This window comes from Culex quinquefasciatus, chromosome 3 (genome assembly GCF_015732765.1).
Source record: "Culex quinquefasciatus strain JHB chromosome 3, VPISU_Cqui_1.0_pri_paternal, whole genome shotgun sequence".
Lineage (NCBI taxonomy): Eukaryota > Metazoa > Arthropoda > Insecta > Diptera > Culicidae > Culex > Culex quinquefasciatus.
Window position 1 is genome coordinate 38,538,718 of NC_051863.1, and position 24,037 is coordinate 38,562,754.

The window sequence follows — 24,037 nt, forward strand, 5'->3', positions numbered from 1 at the left end:
TGTTAAAATCATATTTAAAATGTTCAAACTTTATTTGTACGCTAAATGTACCATAACTTAAGTAGCTTATATAGTTTTTAAGAAAAAAAAATCAATGTTTATATTTTGTTAACTAAGTGTATAAACTTTTAGCAAAATACATATAAATTTCAGATAAAATTGTTAAAAAGTCGGAATTTCGCCTGAAGTTTGTTAAAACTTGTTTTGTTTATAAAATTATCGATTTATATTGCATTTTATACTGAATTCGAAGCACGAATCACAAATTTTCACATTTTACATGGAATTTGTTCAACTGAAATTGCCTATGAATTTGAAGATGTTTTTTAATTGTGTTTCAAAAACACATATTATTTATTATTTACAAACTTTTTAAACCTTTTCCTAGAGGAAAATTGTCCAAAGAATCCGAAAATGCATTCCGTTTTCCGATTAAAAATAATTTTCATTGAGAAAATCATGACACTTTGAGAAGTTTAAAATAATGACTTTCATCAACATTTTCTTAACTATAGTTAACTAACATTTTAAACTTGTCAAAATTTTATGTTCTTCTTGAGGTACTTTGAACACTTCTCTACCGCGGTCAGTTTGTTTCTAAACCATTCCTTACGTATTTTAATTGTACTCTTCATTTTGCGAAAAAATCGCAAACCTATCAAAGTCACCCCGGCTATCAAAGTCACCCCGTTTTACGGTACTAACAAAAACTGTATTTTAGATCGGAATCTCTAATCGGGTCGATATCTTTGACAAATATTATGTAAAATCCACTAACTCAAAAAAATCATGCATTATTTAACTGTGAAGCATGTTTTTTTTTCAAATTTCATTTGTGTTAACACCAAAAATCAAGTGGAAACACTTTTATATATCGATACAGAACTAAACAAATTTTTGAAATCATATTTCTCCCATTAGCTTATATGGACACTACAGAAAATACAACTGTTTATTAGCAAAACCCGGGCACGGTGGTGTAGGGGTAAGTGTGATTGCCTCTCACCCTATCGGCCTTGGTTCGATCCCAGAAGTGGCAAATTTTGAAACGAAATTTGTTTGATCACGCCTTTCGTCAGACGGGGAAGTAAATGATGGCGCCGGTCTAATCTAGACGTTAGGTCGTTAGTTCAGTCCTGGTGGAGGAGTCGTCTCCCTGGGACCTGCCTCGGTGGTGTCGCTGGTAGGCAGTTGGACTCACATCGCAAAGGTCGGCAGTTTGAATCCCGAGATGGATGGAAGCCAAGATGTACTTTCGAGTAGGAATCTCTTAACGCCATGGCAATGCTATAGAGCGAATAACTTGATTCGATTTGATCATTTGAATTAGCTAAACCTCATTGAATTGCTCAGTAAAGTTTCAAGAATGGTGCATTACTACGAGTCTCACGAATTTCGATTAAAACCATCGATCCTTCATCTAAATAATAGTTTCCAAGCAGTTTGTTAATGAAAAATGGACCAACAATTCGTCCAGCGATAAAAAGCACCCCAAAATGGAACGCGCCTCCCTAATGAAGACTTAACCAAGTGGACCATAAAAAATGTCCAGGTGTCACGCACCATAAATTAATGACATCCTTTCGCGATGACTCTTTTCCCCTTTTTTTCGAGGAAAATGACCATCTTCCGTTCGATGAATGAAGTCCGTCCAAATGCTTTGCGGTTCGAGAGAGGGGGATTGTCAATTCCGGCGATTACTTTTTACCTTGCGTTCAATTAAAAATTATGTCAATAGCCATCAAGGAGCACGGACCTTGACGATTTGGCTGCGCTAACGATCCCCAGGGTTGTTCACTTTCTGTGAACTTTATCAACCATCGGAAAACTTCTCCCATCTTGTTTATTTTTTCTTGTCGCCAAAAGAAAAACCTGCAGCTCGAACACCTCCACCCAGAAGAATTCGTCCGTAGAAAGAAGAACAACGAAAGTAATAACATTTCATTCCGGGCAGACGGGCACGGCGGTGCGTGAAATTTGCCAGAAAATGAAGCGTTCTCCAGTGTTGGTCTCTCGTTCAGCCCACACGAGCTTAACGTGAAATTCTACCACCTGTTGAGTTTACTGGAAGTGACTTTACGGGAAATTACTGCTCGGATCATGGGGTGCGTCGCAGAAATTAAATCGTTTGAACTTTTCCGTACACAGTACACACATGACAGGCGGAGGATGAAATGATTCTTTGCCAACATTCTCTTCATCCGTTGTTGATTTCCTCGCACAGGGAATTGGTTTCATAATCATTTGAAAATATGTTGCTCAATTCGTTTTCACATATTATATGATTTTATGTTATTGTACACATACACAGCAAAAAAAGTAGTAATTTAGCTGCGTGTAAAAGACCCTGGTGTAAAAATAATTGGCATTATTTAATTAAAATCTATGTAATATTACACCCTGAAATATGCGGCCTATCAGTATGGGAAACCTACTTGACCGCTCATATATGCGTTTATCCATTGCGTTCTTCATCGGTCTGATGGCCGAGCGGGCTAAGGCGCCAATCCTTACTGTTGGTAATGGGTTTTTGAATCCCGTCGGTTGCGATTTTTTTTTATATTTACAATTTTTTTACATGCAGTGTGTTATAATAATAACTTATGATATTAAGTGTCTTTTTACGAAGGTGATGTGCATGCTTCTGCATGCGATTTCACCATCGGATTTGATCTGTGTACTTTCAACATTTTTTCATATGCATTTATTTTGTTAAGTTTTTTAGAAAGAGCTATTTTTGAAGCCGTGATCCTTGGCCTGTCTTGAGAAATGGCCACTTTAGTGCTATTTTCAGCCCAAAAACCATTGTTTGTTTAAAAAAATCATGCTTTTTAAGACGGATCTCCATAATTTTGTTGAAAACGTTGTACGAAACCACTGCACAGTGGGCAAAACGGGTGAAAAAACGGATCTTTTGATGCCGTCAAAAATATCATTTTTAATGTAAAAAATTACGAGGATTCGATTGGTGGTACTCTCATTAGCGGCAAATAACGAGAAGTGGTCCATTTTACCCCATTTTGCCTTTTTTAGGGTGTTTTTCTCGAATATCTTCAACTGCCGTAGTTTGCCCAAATTTAGAGTGTTCTAAATCGATTCCTCGTGATTTTCTGCATAAAATAACATTTACCGTAATCTGGGGCGAATCGGGACTTCAGTCTAAATAGGGACAGCAGTTTTTAAAGCACTTTAAGCTTTTAAATTTGGAAATGGATGTACACATTTTGTTGGTCTGAGTCTGTTCTAACCGAAACCAACCAGAAAAATCAAAATATTGTGCTCCAACATGGTTAAAACTGCTGTCCCAATTCGCCCCATGTGTCCCGATTGACCCCAGTTTATGATATTTAAAGTTTGGAAAACCACGGCAATTCAAGATATTAAAGAAAATACATAAAATGGGGTAAATGGAACAAAACGAGCCTTTGCCGTCAATTGCCGCTCATGAGAACACCACCAATCGATTTCTCGTGATTTTCTACATAAAATAATATACGTTGAAACTGTAATAAATAATGTAATTTCAAGGTATTTTCGAAAAACACATTAGAAAGGGGTTGAATGGGGCAAAATGGGCCCTTGCCGTCATTTGCCACCAATGGGAGTGTTACCAATCGATTTCTTGTGATTTTTTACATAAAATAGTATACTTTCAAAGTGTAAAAACAACGGCAATTAAAGATATTGACGAAAAACACATACAATGGGGTAACTGGGGCAAAACCAACCCATGCTGTCATTTGCCGCCAATGAAAATGTCAAAAATCGATTGCGATTTTCTACATCAATAACATACTTTAAAACTTCAGGAAACTCCAGTAACTCAAGATATTAATGAAAAACACATAAATAAGGGGTAAATAAGGCAAAATGGGCCCATGCCGTCATTTGCCGCTATTGAGAGTATCACCAATCGATTTCTCGTGATTTTTTAAATAAAATAAGATACTTTAGAAGTGCGGCAAACTACGGCAGTTGAAGGTACTCGAGAAAAACACCCTAAAAAGTCAAAATGGGGTAAAATGGACCCGAAATGATACATTTGACAGGCAGAAACTGACGGCATCAAAAGATCCGTTTTTTCACCCTTTTTTGCCCACTGTGCGCTGGATCTGTTATTAGAATGGCATCGAAAACCCAAATCGATAGTTAAATGAGAAAATTCTAATGATTTTTTTGACGTCATAAATTTATTTATGTTCTTTTTGTTGTTTTTCTTAGAAGCATTTTTTCCTAAAGCTATTGACAGTGCACGATACAAAAAAAAAGTATTTTGTGATTTACCAGTCTCCCCTACCAAAAGTTTGCTGATCCCCGGTTTGAGCTCGAGAATTTTACTCGTCAGTTTTAAGACAAAAACAGATGCAAAGTTTGAAGAAAATCCCATCTTCATATTCATTCCCACAATTGGTAGGAAAAAAGCCGGATAAGCTTTAATGAGCTTTAGTTGAGTTTTAATGTAGCATTTAGCATGACAAAATTATAGGTGCTATGAAACATAATTTTATTTTTCGGGTGGTTCACAAAATGCAGGTACCAACACACATCCATTCCTTTTTTTGTGGAAAATTGCGTCAAGACTCTCAATGAAAATCGATACATCTTATTTTTCTTTTCCGAATTTGCCTTGAGAGAAATGCTGTTTGCAAACACAGCCAATTTATTTTCTCCCTCTCTTATCAAATTTCCACGTTTGATGTTGGTATTGTTTTCGGTAATAAAAAAAACATTTTACCGCTTTTACTCCCTCCATCCAGTCATACCTGGCTCGGTACCCCCCAAAGAATGGAATTTTCACTTCGGGAGAAAATATGCTAAAATCAGAATTTGAAGCGAAAATGAATTTAGCACAGTATTTTGCTCTTTCAGGAAGGCGGCCATAACAGCAATGCCAATACCGATGAAGCAAACTGTTTTAGTGAAGTGGCAAAACTTTTCGGTCACTGTCAAAAAGTTGTTCTGTTCCAAACGCCACACAGGGCAGCACTTTTTGGGCGGTGCAAGCTGCATCCGGAGCGGGCCATAGAAATTATAGAATTTTCATCATCAAACTGAAAGCAGATTTCACGCTTCGCCGGACGCAAATTGCTAGGGGAAACTTTTGTGAAATAATGACATGACCTTGTTGGGAAATTATGAAATAATAGTTCGGAATTGAAACAACATTAACAACTTTTCGCTGAACTGTAAAAATCAAAACTTTTTGCAAAATTTTAGCTTCACACGGAAACTGGTCTGAAATTTACGGACATTCGATAAACTCGTCGAAATCCGGCGCACGTGCGTGGTGTGACCCCCGAGGGGGAAAACCCATTTCAAATATTAACTTGAATTGAATTATGGTTGGAGTGGAGAAATTGAATTATGACGGCACTTGTGGGAAAAAACATCGCACAGATATTACACGAACCACACTTGGGATCCCGTTGTGGGTTTGGTTTGGCATCCCCGTGAGGTTTGCAATCAAAGTTTCACCACCACCGGAGCATATGTTACCCACTTTTTCAGCGGGAAAATTATAACCTTTTCGAGCTTTTCCACCCATTTCCCACGCGCTTCGGTTACGTGGTTGAGGGTTATTCGGTGAAAAATTGCAAAGAACTTTCAATAAAGTTGAACGGTGCTATACGAACGAAGGCATCTTCATCGGACGTCTCAATAGTCTTCCTTTAAATCGACACTTTTGAGAAGGGATAACGAATCGTAGAAAAAGATTTACGTTTACGTTGGATTGTGCCTTGGAAACAATTAAAACCGGTTTCCTCTAGCGAAATGGACCTATAGATAAATCTCCTTCTTTCGACTTTACGAATGGATTTTAAATGGTTCAATACTTGCGAAAAATCCAGGTAGACGAACATTCCCCGTAAAGAAAAAAGAATATTATGTCTTCGGAACCGGATTCCTTTGCTGGAAAATCGGCTCACCCAAAATCTAGATTTTCAGCCTCCTTAACGAATTTCCGGACGAAGGCGCAAATCAATTTGAGATTTTTTTTTATTTCTCATTCGAAATTCCGCGTCATCGCCATCCCCAAACCGTCGAAGGACAGTAAGAGAAGATCCCCAATTAACTGATCGGCGGTGGAAGATTTAATAGTGCCCCTTAATCGATTGGATGCAGCCGGGTGGAAAATGATGGCGAATCGTATCAGTATACTGGACGGAGGGTATGAAAATTGATTGACTTGAATGTTAATAGGCGCGAAAATGGTGGCTATTCACGGGTTAATGGTGGGTCTTTTGAGAATAAAATAAACTTTTAAAAATAAATAAGGGCAATGCAATTTTTCCATTTTTGACCAAAACTATTTAAACAATATCGAATAACTTTTAACCCAGATAGTTCTCCAATATTTTTAAAAGTGGAGATTTTCTTATACATAGAGCCTATCGAGCAATTCAATAAAATATGCAGTGTTGCGATTTTGAGCGCCCATCCGCTCATGAGCGAGCATTTTTCGCTCATTCGTGAGGAGGAGCGCGACGCGAGCAAGCTCACGTTTGCTCGTGCTCGTGTTTGCTCATTTATTTTATGAGCGTAAATGCTCATTGCTCGCGCTTGCGCTCATTTTTGCTCATTGAGAAAAATGAGCGGTATTTTTTTACCTGTAACGGGTAAACGATAATAAATTTATTTTTTTCAGCAGAGCTTCGAGGTTGTTTTTTTAATGGAGGCTTGAATAGGCTAATCTTAATAATATTGGATGAAGTTATTTGTCATATTTTTTTGTTTTGAAACTTGTTTTGGAGTCAGAGTTAAGGGGTTAAGGTGTTACATTAAGATCTGGGAAGTACGTCTTTTATGTTAGAAAAATACCAATTTTCTGGTGTAATGCAACTTTTTCAGTCTAAATCGAGGTAAAATTACAACATTTAAGAGGTAATATTCAACCTTACCTAGTGGCAGTGCGTGGCCGAATGGTTACGCTGTCCGCTTTGTAAGCGGATGATTCTGGGTTCGATTCCCATCTGCTGCAACCTTCCATCGGATGAAGAAGTAAAATGTCGGTCCCGGCCTTGGTTGTTAGGCCGTTAAGTCATTCCAGGTGTAGGAGTCGTCTCCATGCCATAAGTACAAACAACACACCAAACCAAACCTACTCCGGTGGAATCGTTGGCGGCGGTTGGACTCGCAATCCGAAGGTCGTCAGTTCAAACACTGGGGTGGAAGATTCCTTGGAGTAAAAAGAGGTTTGGGTGCTCTCCCCATTCAAGCCTTCGGACTCCTAGGTTCGAGCAGAAACTTGCAATAGAGACCACAAAAGACCCGGGGGTCGTTAATGTGGATGGTTTTTTTTTTTTATTCAACCTTACAAAATTACAACTTCCAAATGTACACTTTTTTACTGTGTAGAAATAATTCGATTAATAAAAAAATGTTGATAATAGAGTGACACGTGAAAGTGAGCTATTTAATAAAGTTGAAAAGTATCTTTTAAGGAACACAAATATGTTTTCTTGGTAAGGGACCATCCATAAACCACGTGGACACTTTAGGGGGTATGGCGATTGTCCACGATCCATACAAAAAGTTTTTTTGTATGGACAATTGTCCACGAGGGGGGGGGGGGTAACAGATTCCCAAAAAAGTGTCCACTTGGTTTATGGATGGTCCCTAATACGTTTAGTCATATTTTAATTCCTGGGCACCTCATCTTGTTTAGTCAATTATTTGTAGATAATTTTGCGTAATAAATGTCAAATCTGTGTCTTAGATAATTTTCCCATCAATTATCTTATTTATATGCTGGAGTCGATCCAAATAAATAAATGAGAAATGGGCGTGCTCACAAGTAAAAACATGTTTTAATATAAAAAAATCGATTACCATCCTATTTACAGCTTATTTAAGACCTAAAAATTCCGTTCCTTGACAGTTTACTCTAAATTTGAAAATGAAATAAGCTAAAAAGAGTGTCTGGGATTCTTAGCAAATTACGACACTTTACTTGCGTGTCAGCCATTTTTCATTCATCGGGAAATTAATCAAAACTAATTTTCTAAATTATCAAACTCTGAAAAAAAATATATAGGCTGACAACATTAAAGTTTCATAAATTTACCATTACCACATCCCCCGCAATCCACCGCGATCAATTTTTGACAGTTCGACGCCAACGAATAATTTGATGAATTTACCGCGGTTAACCAAAATTAAATTACCAATGCAACTTTGATGAGTTCATGTCCCTTTTTCGCGATGAAATTATCTTCAAAAGTGGCAATCCAATTGGCCTGTGCCAGATTCATAAACAATACTAAAAAACTACCTGATTTGCTGATGAGCGCTCATTGAGCGCGAGCGCATGCATTGAGCATGAGCGAGCACGAGCCACCTGTTAAGTCCTCATGCTCATGAATGAGCGAGCACGGATTTTGGCTCGCTCGCTCATTCGCAAGCCTGAAAATATGAGATTAATTTTTCGAGCGGTTACTATTGGCCAAAAATGTACCACAAGTTAAGACAGCTGCCACAATGACAGGATTTGTTCTAGGAACGAGGAAAGTTTCTCAAGTACCCAAAACAACCTTAATGAAACAACAAAAAAAATAATTAAAATTAATTCAATAAATTTCAGATTATATTTTCAAAAATAAAGAAGATTTGTCAGCCCATGCTCCATGAGATATAAATTATATACTTTGATAGTAATACAAAGTTCAATTCATGAAACATTTAATTACTCCGAGATTTCTTTTAAATCTTTTTAAAATAAAATAAAGTATGTACCTCAAAAACTTAAAGCTATACAAATAATGTATACAGTTGAATCTCTGGTGGTCGATCTTCTCGATATCAATATTTCTCCATCTGTCAATCAGTACCGATTCATTTTGATGGTTTACCGATTTTTTCAACTAGTGAATTCGTTTAAAAAAACAGCTAATTGTGTACATGTGTAATTTTAAGCATACAAAAATTCTTAACACATAAATATTGACAAAAAAAAGAATAACAACATTTTACACAAAAAAAAACTTTTCCTGGAACTGTACATTGGTATTTCATGTAAATTTTAAATGTTTTCAAAGGAGTTTAAACATTCTAAATATGGTTATAAACGCAGGAAAATGCATTTTAACTGGTTTTCAGTTGATTAAACTTAAATTTTCATTAAAATTTTGAAATTTTTCGAAAAAAAATGGTTTGCCCCCTGATTATTCAGGCCGATTTTGGAGGGGGGGGGGGGGTGCAGCGACATAAACTTTGAAAAATATTTGCAACGGCCTTAATCGATGATTGAATAAAATTGTCATGTTAGTATAAAAAAATCATTATTAGGTATTTAGAACACAAAGGGTACCAAAAGTTTAAGAAAAAAAACTTTTTAATTTGGATTAAAATACTCTAAATGTATTTCGCGTAAAACTCCTTGGGGCACCAAAATTAAATGTTTGCATATTTCTACGGATATTGTAACACTCTGCTATTTTTATTGATTTTATGAAATCTTACAAAATATTCAGTGAATTTTATTACTACATTGACCGAGCCACGTAGCCCAGTGGCAACGCTTCCGCCTCGTAAGCGGTAGATCGGAGTTGAAATCCCGGCTCGGACCAACACAACTGGTGATCTTTTTTCCCTTCTGGAATCGATTGCTTAGTAAAGGGAAGGTAGTGTATCATCACAAACTGGACCTTATCACGACACCTTAGGTAGGCGACCTATGGAATGATAACATTAACCTTAACACGTTAACATTAAGTTGAGCCCCGATACTCTTCAAGGGCGTTCCCCTCAGGAACTGGGAAGGATTTACTTTACTTTACTTTATTGCTACATTAAATCTTCTTTGAACAATCTGTAGAGGAAATCAATAACAGGTCATTTAATCAGTTGAAATGTGTGATATGTTTAAAATTATATTTTTCTTCAAATTTCATATGAATTGAAAGCAGAAAATAAAACATCAATCATTATTGTGAATATACAGCAACAAGAAAACTGGGGCAAAGAATTTTTCATCAACCTATTTAGTACTGCAGTTGCAATTATTAAATCATTTTTTTTTTAGAAGTAATTATCATCAATTTATCAAAATGTTGAAATATTTGGGAGGGCGCCAAATTGATGTTTCGCCAAGGGTGCCATAGACCCAAGGTACGGCTCTGTTTATCATACAAAATTACTTTATTCACGGATTAGTACATTATAAAAATTAAGCAAACTAAGGCTCAAAAAATTTCTGAAAAATACACTTGTAAGTAACATTATACAAAGAACTACAGATGGAACTATCTCAAATTTCATGATTCACTAGTAAAATTCTCTTACTCGCGAATGTTGAACTAGGTAAAACACAATAAATAAAATTCAATGTTTGATATTTGAAAACATTGGGAAGAAAAACTCTTAAAGTTATAGTAAATTTGTAAATTTGGTTTGAAAACGCAAAAAACAAGCAAAAATCTACTTAGAACATAAAAAACTAAAAAGAAACAAATAAACTGAATACTTTCAAAATCATACATAAACTATACAAGATAAAACCAAATAAAAATACAAAAAATGGAACATAAAAAACATGAACCAAGAGTAGCAAAGTTAGTCGTCGAACAAAAGTTGCACAAAATGACCTACATGGACTGTTTGCAACTGTTCATAGATTTTTTTGTATTATTCACTATTATTTTTCATCTACGAAAAGCGACATGAAATTTGAGCATCTCGACGCCGTCGTGCTAATTTGTCGTACGTCGCTTTTTGACGTGTCGAGAAAAACGCTTTTTGATGTTTGACCTTCAGTAAACGAAAAAGCGAGCACGCAATGTAAACAATAACAAACACGTTTTGTTTGGTTGACCATTCTGTGCATTGGCCCGAAGTTTGGTTGAATTTAGTAGCTGGATTCCAGAGTTATGATTGAAAATGTATACGGTAGTCGAGCTCGTACCTGTGTCAAACGCGTTCTGACCTGAAATCCCTTTGGCCAATTGTCGCACTTACATCAATTTCCAGGCTGTGTCAAGACATCACGACAAGATTGAAATTACTTTTTTTTTTGGTTTTTATTGAATATCTCAGGATTGAAATCGAATTTTGGGGATCTGTGAAGGTCAAAAGGTGAGGCATTGTGTGCTGCACAAAATGGCGCTCTTAGCTCAATTTGGCCCAAAATCGACATACGACAAGTTAGCACGACAGCGACGATCTGAGAGGAGAGACAAGATCTTCTTACTTGGTGAGCTCTTACTCTTTAGATGAAGATTCTTCCATCGCTGAAAAAGACCTTATCTTCGTTTATTACTATCTAAAATTCGTCAGATTTTTCTAAATGTTACAAAAAAAACGTGGGTTAATCAGGACTTTGATGGATTTTCCAAGCAATCTGGAACGTGAGTGATAACAATATAAATCACTCCGGACGCCATCAAAGAGATGGCCAAACTGATAGGGTCAATAGACTGTCTGTACACACAAAGAGATTACAAAGAAGATCCGGCGTATCCCGAACAAAGAAGAAGAAAACATCCTGAACCCAAACTGATTTGAACTTTGCTCGTCAATGTGTGGAAGTGTGCGTGTGTGTGTGCGTGAAAAGAAAGAAGGGAACAACCTTCCCCGCCGTCGGAGGTCATCGAGGAGGTGAGTAAATTGAAATTAATCATCTGGGTGGTACTTTGGGGTGAAAGTAACCCCGCCAAAATATCAGCAGCAAGATGAGATAGTGGGAGCGGAAAATTGAGCTCAAAATGATTGTATGTGTGTGGGTGGGTGGAACGGGACTCTTGGATCGGGATCATTCTGGTTGGGTCGGAATTTATTGTAGGGATTCATCATTCAATCTAAATTGATGAGAAATTATTTGCAATCATCACTATCGTTTGCTGCCACTGACCGTCACGTAACATTTATTACAGAGTGTTCTAGCGTGTGTTTTTTTATTTATTACGAGTCTAAGATTACTGTGTTAATGAAGATATAAGATTAAAAGAGCAGCCCTTTTTATCTGTATGTGGTAGATAGAAAGAAGATATTTTTTTTGTTTAATTTTGCAACCTTATTCTACAGCAAATATCAATTAAATCTAAGCGCTCCAAATCGTTTGTTTAGGTTAGATTTTCAATTCCCTTGTTTGTTGTATTTTCCATCATAAGCAATCGATTCCTCAAGCCTTAACAAAATCTCCTTCCCGGAAGACACTCCACTTGACCCGGTTTCGCACCGATTCCGTGTTTTCCCAAAGGAAATCCTAGATCAGCGATTTCCGGCTAACAAATTTGCCCTCCAATTTAATTGGGCAAACCGCATTTGATTTTCCCAGGCTCAGCACAACCAAATTGTATCAAATGGTGTTTTTGTAAGCGAAGACTCTCGAACTGATCCCACACTTAAAACGAAATCGGCACACTCGGCACCTTTAGCATGGTGATGCTTAAGGAATACAAATTAGTTGGGTTTTCCCCTTTCTTATACCTCTGGAATTTAACATTTTGTTTGCTATTTTTCAGCGGACTCAAAGATATTTTTTTTGGTTTTTCGCCGGAAAAGCTTATTTTGCATTATTTATGGAAAAATCTTATGGGAAATTGGATGAGCATTCCGGTAAAAATATTTTCGAGACCGAAAAATTAAGTCTGTCATATAGAAATTGCCAACACCATCAAATAAACCTATTTTTTCAACATTTTTAACTTTAAAACTGCTGTAAGTTCACAAGGATTGGACTTAGGACAGTGGTCAAGATGGAGACTTTTATGTTAAATTGTCTGGAGAATCGACTCTCGAGTTTGGTTTTTGAAAATTTTGATGTTTAGTAGAGGTGGGCAAAACCGCTCTTTTTTAGGAGCCGCTCATTTTCGTTCGCTCTTTAAAAAGAGCCGCTCTTTGAACCGGCTCTTTCGCTCTTTTTTCAAAATTTAAATGAATACGTTTTTTTCAAGAATCGTGTGATTTTATAAGTTATTTCATATTGGACTTTTATAAATTTGGCCATACCAAATATTTTTTGAAGTTTATGTCCCTCAACTCTGGCCAAAGTCGCAAAAAAGATAATAGCAAGACATTTTAATGAAAAAAGAGTTTAAAAATGCATTTCGCACATCCCCATTAGTTTCATTAGTTTTCAAAATATCGAAGTATTGATGAACTTTTTTTTAAATCGAAATGCTTTTTAATTTGTTTTCAGTGGATAAGAATTCTATTTTCATTAACGTTTTTTACTTTAATGAACTATCAGTTGCACACTGAAAAGTTTATTTATTTTGTTTAGAAAATCGTATTCTTTTGGGATTAATTTTTATAAGCATTGACATTTTTGAAATTGCATTTTCAATTCTCAAAAACAAATTTAATGTTACATTTTTCAGAAATACAATAAATTATATTTATAACAAAAATCATGCCATATTGAAACGGTTCTTTCACAAAACCGGAGTTTAAAAAAGAACCGCGGTTTTTTTTTTTTGTGAGCCACAGTTCATTCGCTCTTTTCAGTGAACCGGCTCTTTGAGCGGTTCGCTCTTTTTTTGCCCACCTCTAATGTTTAGAGCACTTTTGAAAAAATAATTTCAGTAAAGAATTTTTGTATTTTTTTAGATAAGTTGCTCCATCCTTCATTTTTCGTGAGTCTTTTTATAACATCTTAGGCTATTTTCACAAAAATTTTGAACGAAAAAAAAATCGTGGGCTTACCTTCAAATTTGACTTTTAAACTTAAAAATCAAAAAATCTCATAAAAAAGTATTGTTTTCAAATTTCCTACAAGTTTGTCTTTGATGTCTTTTTGATACGATGCAACGGTTTCGAGATACAGCAATATTTAAATTACGAAATACAAAAATATTTAAAACACTTACGCCCTTCTCAAATGTCATTATCGAGTGAAACTGGCTCCATATACACAAAAATGGCTTATATAAGGGTACTTTTTTTGAAGTCAAGACCTGAAATTTGTTTAAAATCACCTCTTTTGTTTCAAACTGATGAGTCATATTGCTTGGGAGAAGATATTTTTTAGTTCAAGTCCCGAGAAAATAAAATAATCTAACATGATACAGTATGTAAAAAAAGTATTTACACCCCTTGGGCACTATGCACATTTTGTGATGAAACATGTTAACAATTTAATGTTGACATAAACCTAGTACTACGTTTTGTTCAGAAACTCATGCCGAACATTTTGCTGCAAAAAGCTCATGAAAAGAGGTTTTCTATAAAAAGTTATATAACAAATACTATTACGAAAATAAAAAAGGTGCAAAAAAGTTTGTACACCTTTCGAAAAATTAACATAAATAAAGTTATTTGTTGACAAATCACCATAAATCCAGTCTCCCAACTCAAAATAGGCATCCTTGACTGATTAAAAAAATAATTTGGATTGAATATAAAGTTTACTAATTACTTAGTATAAAAGTTTATATAACTCTGGAAATTCTAAATAAAACTTATCTAAACTTAATTTTGCAAGCTTTCAATTTAACTAAATGTCAATATATTACCATATAATTGCTAAATAAACATTTTGGAGTGGGTATAACACCGTTTTGGGGGTATTTGTATCGATAGAATAGATTTTTCGTTGGAATTTCGTACCAACCCGGAATTACGTCGTCGGAAAATCCGCCGGCATTCGAACCGGTCCACAATTAACAAGTCAACCTATGTGGCATCGGAAAGGGCATAAAATTTCCGATCTTTTGATACCCATACATCTAGGTTTTCTATAAAACCCACGTTTTTAAATACCTGGGCAAAAAGTAAGTTTGATCCACGAGAACAAAAATTACGAAATTCCATACATTTTTGGCAGATTGCTCAAACGAAACCATAACAACGTTTTTGCCTAGGTATTTAAAAACGTGGGTTTTATAGAAAACCTAGATGTATGGGTATCAAAAGATCGGAAATTTTATGCCCTTTCCGATGCCACATAGGTTGACTTGTTAATTGTGGACCGGTTCGAATGCCGGCGGATTTTCCGACGACGTAATTCCGGGTTGGTACGAAATTCCAACGAAAAATCTATTCTAGCGATACAAAGACCCCCAAAACGGTGTTATACCCACTCCAAAATGTTTATTTAGCAATTCTATGGTAATATATTGACATTTAGTTAAATTGAAAGTTTGCAAAATTAAGTTTAGATAAGTTTTATTTAGAATTTCCAGAGTTATATAAACTTTTATACTAAGTAATTAGTAAACTTTATATTCAATCCAAATTATTTTTTTAATCAGTCAAGGATGCCTATTTTGAGTTGGGAGACTGGATTTATGGTGATTTGTCAACAAATAACTTTATTTATGTTAATTTTTCGAAAGGTGTACAAACTTTTTTTGCACCTTTTTTATTTTTGTAATAGTATTTGTTATATAACTTTTTATAGAAAACATATTTTCATGAGCTTTTATCAGTAAAATGTTCGGCATGAGTTTCTGAACAAAACGTAGTACTAGGTTTATGTCAACATTAAATTTTTTACATGTTTCATCACAAAATGTGCATAGTGCCCAAGGGGTGTAAATACTTTTTTTACATACTGTATGTTTGAAACAAAATAAAGCATAACCAAATGTCAAATCAGGTTTGAAAAGTTCTTTTATTAAAGTCATTGCAAATTTAATTTCATGTTTTTGGCCCTTTTTTATTATGACATGTGATTCAATCATAACAATTGAGACATTGAGAATTTCGATTTTTTTAAACTTCATTGAATAATGAGATAACCAATCTTGAAAATATAAGCTTTTTGATACATTCAAGAGTTCCATATGAAAATTTAATGCAATGGAATTTCAACATTTTATAATCTTGCTTTCAAAGGCATTCAAGTGACTTCATTGTTTACGTTTTAAAAGCTTAAATCTAACGGTTGATATTTAAAAAAACAGTTCACGGCAATTTAACATAGAATCTCGCATATAAATTAACTCTGAATTCATGAATGTCTAGAGAACCATCATAACTTTCAACAAAATTATAGGGAATTGAGTTTCCTACGAGAATCTCACAATTGGACAAGAATGATATCCATTTAAAATTTGTTTTTTTTTGTTCTTTGTGTATCGACTTTTTTAGGAGTCGAATCAAATAATTCGTAACTATTCAAACTACATTTCACAACCTATTTTTGTATAGTTCTTTTTGTTAGTCAAAAATTTGTGTGAATCATTAATTTTGGAATAATTATCAATCTTGGAGTAGTAATATAAACGTTATTTTCTTTCTCACGTTGTTAATTTAAACATTATACATTTTAGAGTAATTTTTAAAGCCATTTAAAATCTCAAACTTTTATTAAAATAAGACGAAAATCTAACTAAAGTCTACAACACATCTTTCTTTGCTGTGTTTCAAGTTTCAAACCACAGCTTCCTTCCGTCGAAATCCCCTTCTTGTAACTTCGTCTGCTCTTACTCAAACAATCTGAAAACCGATTTGCTTGTTATTTTCAGCCAGTCTTACAAACACACACAAAAAGGGAGAGACACACGTTCACGCAACATGTACTCTGATACACTCAACCATCTTTCATTCTTCATGAATGACTGACGAATGTTGTTCACCTTAAGCACACTCATACACTTTATTATGATGGTCTGAAAGCTTCTTCTGCGAAGTAAACTGAAAGGAACCACCTCAAAGGGAGTTGGGCGATGGAGTAAAATAGACGAAGAAAAAAGCACTGCCATGGTGGGGGGGAAAATCTCTCACCCAAAATCGCTAACATGATGTGAATATTATTAAGTTTATTCCCTTTTATGCTCGCTGCTTAGGGCTGCTAAGGACTCGCTCTGCCTCCGCCACGTGTTGCAAAATCGTTCAAATTTGACACGTTATCCTTTTTTTCTGATCCCTTAACCTTACGCGCGACGTTATGAATATCTCACGTCTCACCGACATTTGTTTGCATAAAAGTGGGCCAACCACGTGTAGCCTAAAAATAACGAAGGAATTCCGCACAAGGGCCCGAAAAAAAACGCGACATCTACACCTCGCCGGTGAACTTCGCTGGGTGGAAAAGTTCCACTCCACGCAACCGGAATGACGACCCGGCGCGATGACGGATTTGTGTGCTTTTCCGCCGTGGACGTGGGTGGCAATATCTGGGCAATCAAAACACAAGCCGTCGCCGCCGCATCTCTTTTCATCTCACTTTCATCGATACACGTCACGACGATGGAACCCACGTTAATTTGCCAATTTAAGGTGGACTGAAAAAGGGTTGGTAAAAAGGGGTTTCACTGCGGAAATATTCCAGTTGTGTTATTAAATCTATTTTCATTAAATTTGATAGTAATTTATCGTCAATACTGACTATACTGAGCATATTATTTTAGTACCACTTGTTGAAGTTTCATTCATGCTTAAGAGCGAGTCCACGAACAAGGCATACCCCTTTGTATGGGACGTCGTTTGGACCTCACCAATCTGCCTGAAATTTTCAGGGGTTGTTTGTACATATAAAACTAGCATCTGCCCAAAATATGAGCACTCTAGGTCAACGGGAAGTGGGGCAAATCGGGACACAAATTTTGGTGGCTCAAAAACGTAAAAAATCTTAAAAAGGCTATAACTTAGGCAAAATTCAATTTAATTTCAAAATTCAAAATGCATCTAAAAGGGCTTGAAAAATGCAACAAAATGCAGGAAGAAACATCCCAATTGGTTAAATCTAAAGGAAGTTATTGTCATTTTAGTGAAAAAAACAATAATAATAATATTTCATTTAAAAACTCTAAAACATTCAATATATATGCAAAATTTCCATTCGTTTGATACCCACATTGCGAATTATAAAAATTTGAGTATTATCCAGAAAAAACGGTATTTTATGAAAATTTAAGTATTTCATCACACAAAAAAAACTCAAAAACAGTTCAAATGCATGCAACATTTCGAATCGTTTGATCCATTTTAGAAATTTTGAAAATTTGAATATTTTCGAGATTCATTTAGTATTTTAGTATTTCATTCAAAAATCTCTAAATCAGTTAAAATACATGCAAAATTTCGAATCATGTAATATCCATATTGCGAAGTATAAAAAAATAGTATTTTCGAAAAATACGGTATGTTGTGAAAATTTTAGTATTTCATTAAAAAAACTCTAAAACAGCGAAAATGCATGCAAAATTTCGATCCGTTTGATACCCATATTGCAAATTATGAAAATTTGATTACTTTCAAAATATACGATATTTTGTGATATTTTAAAGTATTTATACTTAGAAACTTACCATATTATCAAAAAATATTTATTAAGAGAAACCTTGAGAATTCAACATAATTTGGTCGGTTTTAGTTAATTTTAGAAATATATTCAAAATAAATTATCGCCCGTTATCGTCGATAAAATTATCGCTGATAGAATTAGATTATCGATATCGATAGAACATTTTTTTATTTGAGTTTGAAAGTTATGCTATTTTTCCACTAAAATGCCAATAACTCCCTTCAGATTCAACCAATTGGGATGCTTTATCCTGCATTTTGTTGCATTTTTTAAGCCCTTTCAGATGCATTTTGAATTTTGAAATTAAATTGAATTTTGCCTAAGTTATAGCATTTTTAGGATTTTTGATGTTTTTGAACCACCAAACTTTGTGTCCCGATTTGCCCCACTTCCCGTTGACTTAGAGTGCTCATATTTTGGGCAGATGCTAGTTTTATATGTAAAAACAACCCCTGAAAATTTCAGACAGATTGGTGAGGTCGATGCGAGATGGGTATGCTTTGCTCGTGGACTCGCTCTTAAATTATGCAATGTATGTACTACAATCATCGTAAGATAATCAGATCAAATTAAAAGATTTTAGCTTTTTTGAAATATTTTTCCTCATGTTTTTAGCATTCTGAAATTATTTAATTTTTATTGGGTCTCGTGGCGCAGGGGTAGCGGCTTCGGCTGCCGATCCCGATGATGCTATGAGACGCGGGTTCGATTCCCGCCTTATCCACTGAGCTTCTATCGGATGGTGAAGTAAAACGTCGGTCCCGGTTTCTCCTGTCTCGTCAGAGGCGCTGGAGCAGAAATCACACGTTAGAGGAAGGCCATGCCCCGGGGGGCGTAGTGCCAATAGTTTCGCTTTATCATTTCATTTATTCGTGAAATTTTCCAATCTTTTCGAAAAAAATATTTTCAAAAATTTTTAATTAAGACTAACATTTCAAAAGGGTCAAATATTCAATATTAAACCCTTTTAAAATATTAGTCTTGGTTTAAAAATATTGAATTTTTTTTCGAAAAGATCGAAAAATTCCACGAATGTTTAATATTTTAACATTGTAAATTGGACTATTAGTTGCTGAGATATCGACATTAGAAAATGGTGGGTTGTTTGGGTGAGACTTAGCAAACATCAATTTTCCTGTTTTTAAACACTTGCATGCCAATATCTCAGCAACAAAGGGACGTATCAACAAAGTTCAAAAAAGCAAAATATAGAAAATTTTCTCAGCTTTTCAAAAAAAAATGTTTTCAATACTGGACAAACATGTGCACCAATTTAAAAAAAAAGAATAACTGCGACTATTTTCAAAAAAGTTACCTGAAAAAAACCTGAAAACGGTGCACTTTATCAAAATTTCACTAGAATACTTTTTGATTACAAATTTGATTTTACATCGAAAAATGAAGTTGAAAAATTTTTGAGATCAATATTTCGATTTTTTGTAAAAATCAGTATTAGTATGGACAAACTAATGATTCAAAATGGCTTCTTTGAGCATACCGAAGGCACCAAAACAGTTTCAGTCGGATTAAAAAACACAAAAAAACGAATGACCGAAATCTGAGAGAACTACTCAGTAACCAAAAACACGTAAACATTGAATTTTTAGGAAAATTTATTTTTGAATAAAATTTGCAATGGCTTAAGCACACTTTTGTAACGGCTTGTTTTAAGTTTTCCAAAAATTTGTTCATAAAAAAATGTCATGTTCTTTAAAAGTCAGTTTAAGCCATGCATTTGAAAAAATCAGGTATTCATATTTATTTAAAGATGCATATTCAAAACTGCTGAAAAGAAACACACAAAAACTTAAATTAATATTTAAGTTGAAAAATTTAAAGAATGCAATCGAATTGTTATAAAATGATTATAGTATATTGATACGCTATATATATACACAATTTTTGTTTTATTGTTGACTTCTTTCGATTGTACCAATTTTTTTATAGCAATTACATACCTGATATCGACGACTAACTATTTCAGTTGTTTAAACACGTTTTTTCACTCAATAATTCAGAACTATACTTTGAATAATTCTCAAGCAAATGCACCTATTTTGATCTTCCTGTTAAAATACAAATAAAATCAGTTCACATTGAAACAGAACACAATATCCACTTGCGATGTTTCATTCCAAGACACAAAGTCCGCAATCGTTCACTTCAAGTGCGCTAATCATCAATTAACCGTCCACCCAAAAAAAGACATCCACCAAATGTTCAAGTTTGTTTGAACACACACACACTAGCCACAGTTTTCCCCCCAGGAAGAGGCGGCTTCTTCCAGAACCAAACCGGACGGGACACCAACGAAGACTGACCAGCGGTGACCGGTGACACCTAGGACGGACCGACGACGACGGCTCGTGTGTCATCTTCTTCTGCTCGAGTCGCGTGCCGGCCGTCCCCGCAGCCCGAACGGCCCGAAAAGTACGCGCGCGAATTGATTAAAAGTAATGGAATAATGCGCGCCACATACTAATTTACAGCTCTGGTGAAGACGGTGGGGTCGACTGGAAATACATGCAAGCATATTTTGACAATACGGCGGTATGACTCCTGTGATGGGAAAATCTTTTTTTTCACAAATTGTCACATTTTCATATAAACTGTAGTTCCAATCAGATCGTGCTATCTTGATACACCCCGCAAGTGCGACAACTTGCCCAAGAGAATTTTAGTCGTGACCGTTTTGTCATACGTGCATGCACGTCTACTGTTTGCATTTTGATTATAACTCGAGACTCCGGCAACCAAATGCCAAATAGTTGTTTTTCTTCCCAGAGAAAAGTGAAGGCTCGAAAGTTTTTTTTTTTTTTGTTGATTTCCAAGATATAAATTTAAAAAAAAGTTATATTTTGTTACATTTAACTATTACTTGGCCAAAGACACAAAAATCCGTTCTCAAGTTAAAGATTAATGAATATACAATAACCTTTTTTTGTAAGGCAGCTGCAAGGTAGCAAATCTCAAATCTGACAACCCTACGAACATAGCTCTTGCCTCTTCACTAATTGGCAACACCCTCGCCTGGCAATCAATGACGCTAACGCTTCAAATTTCTATCACAGACAATAGACCTTCTTCGTCTAAGGACATAATGTACCTACTTGCAATCCATCGAATTAACATATTTGCTGTAACTCCACTTGTCTACCTGTCAAGTACACGTGCAAAATCGCACTTCCCAGTGACAAGTGAAGGAGACGCATGGTGGTGTAAGTTTTGTTGACACTTTTCTGCACGCTCTCTATTGCGTTCGCAATTCATGGTCCAATATTCGTGCGACAAAGTGGTAGTTGGGTGCTAGTATGGGTGCGTGAATGATTGGAACTCAATTAATGGCAATCAGTCTACGCGCGAGACTCGTTAAGAGTATTTTGAGTTATTAGCGCCACGCGTTTATTTGTGGAGTGCGGAGCTTGAAGTAAATTTATTTTTATGTTTCTTATAGAGGAAGAATTATAATGCGATATTAAAACAATTTAAATAAATTCTCAAGAATTGCATCTTTGCTGATGACACTAAATGTTCCTGCAACACAATTTAATTAAAATCGAAAGATGCAGAAAAGCTATTTACCAAAAGGAAATATTTACATGAGTAAAAATTCACCCTAAAAAAATAAATCACGAAAATAAAATGATGAAAACAAAGAAAACAAATCAAAGCAATCAAAGATTTTAAGCATTGTTTTGGCACAAAGGCCTCATCTAAAATCAAACTTACGCAAACTCTTGCAACACCAATCAATCAAGTTGATCCAGATGTCAGTCGAGTATCAACCATCGGTTGCTGCGGTCTCTGTCTGACATCTAAGTAACAAAGTAAACAGGGGCAAAAGTTACAGATGCAACAGTCTGCGATAAGAGCTTCCAATAAGGTCCTAAAGCCTTATGTAATTTTAAAACACGATTAAAAACCATTTCTGATCACCTTTTTAAATTTTAATGCAAAAAAATAAATTGACAAGACAACATTTTTTCGATTGATCAACTATGGTCCCCTTGGAACAAGCTGTCAAGTAGTACCTATCGAGCTGTCAAATCTGCAACATGGAGTTAAACTATATGTGAAGTTGCTGTGAAGTTTTCCATGGCACTTCGAAAAGTTTAACTCCATGTTGGACGCACACACTCTCACTTTTAATTTCTCGATTCTGTCAAGGCGGGCCGTGAAGTGATTTTTCAAAAATTAATTAAAAAATCCATTTTATATCCTTTGCGGTTGTACAAAGGGTCATTGTACTCAGAAAAATAAGCATTATCGTTGTAAACAACAGTATCACAAATTTAGGCTTAATTTTAAGACCCAACTGGTTGTTGCGTTTGAAACTGAATTCGTACACGATTCTAATTAGATTCCGTTTCTGAATTCGGATTGAGTTAACTGGGTGCTTCTTTGGAATCTATGACATTTCCCTGAAACCCACATTCCCGAAAAGACATTTCCCCGAATGCCACATCTCCGTAAAGACACTTTCCCGAAATGTCATTTACCCGAAAATCATTTCGCGCGCGGTTCTGGCCAACGGGCATACCCGCCTGACCGGGTTCGGGGAAGTTGCGATCAATAAGATATCATGCACAACCAAACGTTAAAAAAATCCGAGTTTTTTTCGAGCATTTCATTCCAGCTTCACTTAAATTTTGAATATTTTCCAAGTTTGCGGAGTTAAAGAATTCGAACTTCGGATTTTGAGATTAAGTTTCTTCAACTGCCTTTCAAAAAGAACTGACACCAGCGAATCCAACAAATACTCCGACTATGACAAATGATGTAGAGAATGAGTACATCTTGAGCAGAGTACATATTTATAATGAACAAATCTAAATGGTAGCGTGCCGCTTAAAAAAGTTGCTTATTTTTCACATTTCGTCGCTGTCGTGCTCGCTTGACGTACGACAATTATGAGCCAAATTGAGTTAAGAACGCCATTTTGTGCAGCTCACTATGCCCCACTTTTTGACCTTTACAGATCCCCAAAATTCTATTTCAATCCTGAGATTCAATCAAAACCGAAATATGTTGTCTCGTGCTAACTTGACAAACCCGGAAAATTGATGTAAGTGCGACAATTGGTTAAAGGGATTCCAGGTCAGAATGCGTTTGACACAAGTAAGATCTCGACTACCGTGAACATTTGTAAGGGACTATCCACAAACCACGTGGACACTTTTTTGGAAATCCCTCCCCCTCGTGGACAATTGTCCATACAAAAAAACTTTTGTAAGGGACAATCGCCATACGCCCCCCCCCCCCATGTTTCCACGTTGTTTATGGATGGTTCCTAATTATAACTCGGGACCTTGGCAACCAAATTTAACTGAAGTTCAGGACAAAGCACAGAACGGTCAACCAAACAAACCAAACAGTCCAGAATCCTTACCACGTGGATAATGTTTTGATTTTTTTTCCTTTGCTGATAATTGCCCATACAAAAAAATCACTTTAATGGAACGTGGATGATCTCAATACCCCGCTCTCTTTAAAAGTCCGCGTGGTTTATGAATGGCCTTGTACAGTTATTTGTTGTTTTTTTCATATTTGAAATCACACGTAGGAGAATTTAATATTAAGGTCATACTTTTGTAAATGTGTAATGCTAAAAAACCAATTTAGTTTATATCTAGCTTGATATTTTCGGAAAATTGAATTTGCCGGTAACCATTCGGGTATATGTAAATTCGGGAAAACGACAGTTCGGTAAAATGGCCGTTCAGGAAAATGACTTCGGGGATATGGAATTTTCGGGAAAATGATTTTCGGGGATGTGGAATTTTCGGGAAAATGATTTTCGGGGACATGGAATTTTCGGGGAAGTGGCACTTTCGGGGAAATTATTTTCGG

At 35.5% G+C, this 24,037-nt stretch overlaps 1 protein-coding gene across 1 annotated transcript in view; it reads right to left on the bottom strand.

The window, feature by feature from the left end:
• LOC6039392 (soluble guanylate cyclase 88E) overlaps nt 1–24,037 on the bottom strand; it is a 67,310-nt gene that overhangs the window by 40,536 nt on the left and 2,737 nt on the right. The window contains exon 2 of the mRNA XM_038262362.1: nt 20,146–20,253. The gene's annotated coding sequence lies outside the window, so the exon portion shown is untranslated. The remainder of the gene's footprint in view (nt 1–20,145; nt 20,254–24,037) is intronic.